Here is a 5,244-nt window from a genome sequence, read left to right as displayed (position 1 = left end):
AACCAGCTCAGCTATAGACTACACCCGCATGACTAGTATCTATGTGGACCCTACTACAGTTTAACCAGCTCAGCTATAGACTACACCCGCATGACTAGTATCTATGTGGACCCTACTACAGTTTAACCAGCTCAGCTATAGACTACACCAGCATGACTAGTATCTATGTGGACCCTACTACAGTTTAACCAGCTCGGCTATAGACTACACCAGCATGACTAGTATCTATGTGGACCCTACTACAGTTTAACCAGCTCGGCTATAGACTACACCAGCATGACTAGTATCTATGTGGACCCTACTACAGTTTAACCAGCTCGGCTATAGACTACACCAGCATGACTAGTATCTATGTGGACCCTACTACAGTTTAACCAGCTCGGCTATAGACTACACCAGCATGACTAGTATCTATGTGGACCCTACTACAGTTTAACCAGCTCAGCTATAGACTACACCAGCATGACTAGTATCTATGTGGACCCTACTACAGTTTAACCAGCTCAGCTATAGACTACACCAGCGTGACTAGTATCTATGTGGACCCTACTACAGTTTAACCAGCTCAGCTATAGACTACACCAGCATGACTAGTATCTATGTGGACCCTACTACAGTTTAACCAGCTCAGCTATAGACTACACCAGCATGACTAGTATCTATGTGGACCCTACTACAGTTTAACCAGCTCAGCTATAGACTACACCAGCATGACTAGTATCTATGTGGACCCTACTACAGTTTAACCAGCTCAGCTATAGACTACACCAGCATGACTAGTATCTATGTGGACCCTACTACAGTTTAACCAGCTCATTTATAGACTACACCAGCATGACTAGTATCTATGTGGACCCTACTACAGTTTAACCAGCTCAGCTATAGACTACACCAGCATGACTAGTATCTATGTGGACCCTACTACAGTTTAACCAGCTCAGCTATAGACTACACCAGCATGACTAGTATCTATGTGGACCCTAGTACAGTTTAACCAGCTCAGCTATAGACTACACCAGCATGACTAGTATCTATGTGGACCCTACTACAGTTTAACCAGCTCAGCTATAGACTACACCAGCATGACTAGTATCTATGTGGACCCTACTACAGTTTAAACCAGCTCAGCTATAGACTACACCAGCATGACTAGTATCTATGTGGACCCTACTACAGTTTAACCAGCTCAGCTATAGACTACACCAGCATGACTAGTATCTATGTGGACCCTACTACAGTTTAACCAGCTCAGCTATAGACTACACCAGCATGACTAGTATCTATGTGGACCCTACAACAGTTTAACCAGCTCAGCTATAGACTACACCAGCATGACTAGTATCTATGTGGACCCTACTACAGTTTAACCAGCTCAGATATAGACTACACCAGCATGACTAGTATCTATGTGGACCCTACTACAGTTTAACCAGCTCAGCTATAGACTACACCAGCATGACTAGTATCTATGTGGACCCTACTACAGTTTAACCAGCTCAGCTATAGACTACACCAGCATGACTAGTATCTATGTGGACCCTACTACAGTTTAACCAGCTCAGCTATAGACTACACCAGCATGACTAGTATCTATGTGGACCCTACTACAGTTTAACCAGCTCAGCTATAGACTACACCAGCATGACTAGTATCTATGTGGACCCTACTACAGTTTAACCAGCTCAGCTATAGACTACACCAGCATGACTAGTATCTATGTGGACCCTACTACAGTTTAACCAGCTCAGCTATAGACTACACCAGCATGACTAGTATCTATGTGGACCCTACTACAGTTTAACCAGCTCAGCTATAGACTACACCAGCATGACTAGTATCTATGTGGACCCTACTACAGTTTAACCAGCTCAGCTATAGACTACACCAGCATGACTAGTATCTATGTGGACCCTACTACAGTTTAACCAGCTCAGCTATAGACTACATCAGCATGACTAGTATCTATGTGGACCCTACTACAGTTTAACCAGCTCAGCTATAGACTACACCAGCATGACTAGTATCTATGTGGACCCTACTACAGTTTACCCAGCTCAGCTATAGACTACACCAGCGTGACTAGTATCTATGTGGACCCTACTACAGTTTAACCAGCTCAGATATAGACTACACCAGCATGACTAGTATCTATGTGGACCCTACTACAGTTTAACCAGCTCAGCTATAGACTACACCAGCATGACTAGTATCTATGTGGACCCTACTACAGTTTAACCAGCTCAGCTATAGACTACACCAGCATGACTAGTATCTATGTGGACCCTACTACAGTTTAACCAGCTCAGCTATAGACTACACCAGCGTGACTAGTATCTATGTGGACCCTACTACAGTTTAACCAGCTCAGCTATAGACTACACCAGCATGACTAGTATCTATGTGGACCCTACTACAGTTTAACCAGCTCAGCTATAGACTACACCAGCATGACTAGTATCTATGTGGACCCTACTACAGTTTAACCAGCTCAGCTATAGAGTACACCAGCATGACTAGTATCTATGTGGACCCTACTACAGTTTAACCAGCTCAGCTATAGACTACACCAGCATGACTAGTATCTATGTGGACCCTACTACAGTTTAACCAGCTCAGCTATAGACTACACCAGCATGACTAGTATCTATGTGGACCCTACTACAGTTTAACCAGCTCAGCTATAGACTACACCAGCATGACTAGTATCTATGTGGACCCTACTACAGTTTAACCAGGTCAGCTATAGACTACACCAGCATGACTAGTATCTATGTGGACCCTACTACAGTTTAACCAGCTCAGCTATAGACTACACCAGCATGACTAGTATCTATGTGGACCCTACTACAGTTTAACCAGCTCAGCTATAGACTACACCAGCATGACTAGTATCTATGTGGACCCTACTACAGTTTAACCAGCTCAGCTATAGACTACACCAGCATGACTAGTATCTATGTGGACCCTACTACAGTTTAACCAGCTCAGCTATAGACTACACCAGCATGACTAGTATCTATGTGGACCCTACTACAGTTTAACCAGCTCAGCTATAGACTACACCAGCATGACTAGTATCTATGTGGACCCTACTACAGTTTAACCAGCTCAGCTATAGACTACACCAGCATGACTAGTATCTATGTGGACCCTACTACAGTTTAACCAGCTCAGCTATAGACTACACCAGCATGACTAGTATCTATGTGGACCCTACTACAGTTTAACCAGCTCAGCTATAGACTACACCAGCATGACTAGTATCTATGTGGACCCTACTACAGTTTAACCAGCTCAGCTATAGACTACACCAGCATGACTAGTATCTATGTGGACCCTACTACAGTTTAACCAGCTCAGCTATAGACTACACCAGCATGACTAGTATCTATGTGGACCCTACTACAGTTTAACCAGCTCAGCTATAGACTACACCAGCATGACTAGTATCTATGTGGACCCTACTACAGTTTAACCAGCTCAGCTATAGACTACACCAGCATGACTAGTATCTATGTGGACCCTACTACAGTTTAACCAGCTCAGCTATAGACTACACCAGCATGACTAGTATCTATGTGGACCCTACTACAGTTTAACCAGCTCAGCTATAGACTACACCAGCATGACTAGTATCTATGTGGACCCTACTACAGTTTAACCAGCTCAGCTATAGACTACACCAGCATGACTAGTATCTATGTGGACCCTACTACAGTTTAACCAGCTCAGCTATAGACTACACCAGCATGACTAGTATCTATGTGGACCCTACTACAGTTTAACCAGCTCAGCTATAGACTACACCAGCGTGACTAGTATCTATGTGGCCCCTACTACAGTTTAACCAGCTCAGCTATAGATTACACCAGCATGACTAGTATCTATGTGGATCCTACTACAGTTTAACCAGCTCAGCTATAGACTACACCAGCATGACTAGTATCTATGTGGACCCTACTACAGTTTAACCAGCTCAGCAGTACTATTATAGATACTAAACCCAGGATAGAGGGGCTGAGTGAATGTGGTCTGGACTCTGTGGAGGAGGGTCATTGTGTCAGAGACACTGTAGAAGGACAGAGTACCTGCCTTGTGATCCAGGTACACTCCTACTCTGGAGGACTGAGGGCCTGATACTTCAGTCTCAACATCATTGTGTCTGCAACAATAACCACCTCTAGAGCGGTGTAAACTCCAGGACTTGTTATTGTATCCAAATATATTATCTCTCCCTGTTCTGCTGATGTCTTTATATGAGACTGCTGTAATAACAACACCAGTCCACTCCACCTCCCAGTAACAGCGTCCAGACAGACCCTCTCTACACAGAACCTGGTACTGGTTGGTGAATCTGTCTGGATGGTCAGGATATGGTTGGACTTGGCCTGTATAGGTCACCTTTCTGTTCCCTTCAGACAGAGAGAGGAGTGTGTGTGCTGTGTTTGGGTCCAGTGTGAGCTGACAGGAATCTGGGAGAAGAGCAGAGACCAATGAGGGGAGTCAGAACAATAAGTTAAGTCAGATACTGTATCTACCCTGTCTTTGATTAGAGCACAGCAGAGATCAAATCAGAGAAATATGAGGAGTCAGATAGATACCCAGTCTTTGATTAGATCTACTATTGCTATATATTTCTAGAGGGATTGTTAGGAGTGGCAGTAAAAAGAGACTGTTAGTTACTTCACAATAAAGAGACTCACATTGTAACAACTGTTCTCTGGTCTTGGGCTCTGGAGGCAGAACAACCTCCACTATATTCACTACAGACACACAAACACATTGACAGAGAGAGGGAATGTTATCATCATACCATATTCCACATGTATATGACTAGTAGGGAACTTTCAATGGTCTAAAGTTGATGTTCTGATTGTTTTCAACACACCTGTAGTGGAGATCTTGGTCCATTCTCCTTTAAGGAAGTCTTCTAGTTTCTCTCTCAGTTCAGACACAGTCTCACTCACATCTCCAAAGTACTGAAGAGGACGGACAACGATGCTGGGTAAGTCTGAAGATACACTGATACTGGAGAGAGACTGATAACTCTGGAGACAGAGAGAGAGAGAGAGAGAGACAGAGAGACAGAGAGAGACAGAGAGAGAGACAGAGAGAGAGACAGAGAGAGGAACAGAGGGACAGAGAGAGAGAGGAGGGACAGAGAGAGAGAGAGAGGGACAGAGAGAGACAGAGAGAGAGAGAGACAGAGAGAGACAGAGACAGAGAGAGAGAGAGACAGAGAGA

General features: G+C 44.0%; 1 long non-coding RNA gene across 1 annotated transcript; it reads right to left on the bottom strand.

Annotated features, from left to right (window-relative positions):
- Positions 1-3,674: 3,674 nt before the first annotated feature.
- On the bottom strand, positions 3,675-5,118 carry LOC145876892 (uncharacterized). Its single transcript, XR_014391554.1, has 3 exons — positions 4,889-5,118; positions 4,704-4,763; positions 3,675-4,472 (listed from the first exon to the last, which is right to left on the bottom strand). It is a non-coding gene; the product is annotated as an uncharacterized LOC145876892 (long non-coding RNA).
- Between the last annotated feature and the right edge of the window lie 126 nt (positions 5,119-5,244).

Source organism: Salmo salar, unplaced genomic scaffold (genome assembly GCF_965601325.2).
Source record: "Salmo salar unplaced genomic scaffold, fSalSal1 ptg000615l, whole genome shotgun sequence".
In the NCBI taxonomy this organism is placed as follows: domain Eukaryota; kingdom Metazoa; phylum Chordata; class Actinopteri; order Salmoniformes; family Salmonidae; genus Salmo; species Salmo salar.
This window is presented reverse-complemented; position numbering and strand designations above follow the sequence as displayed.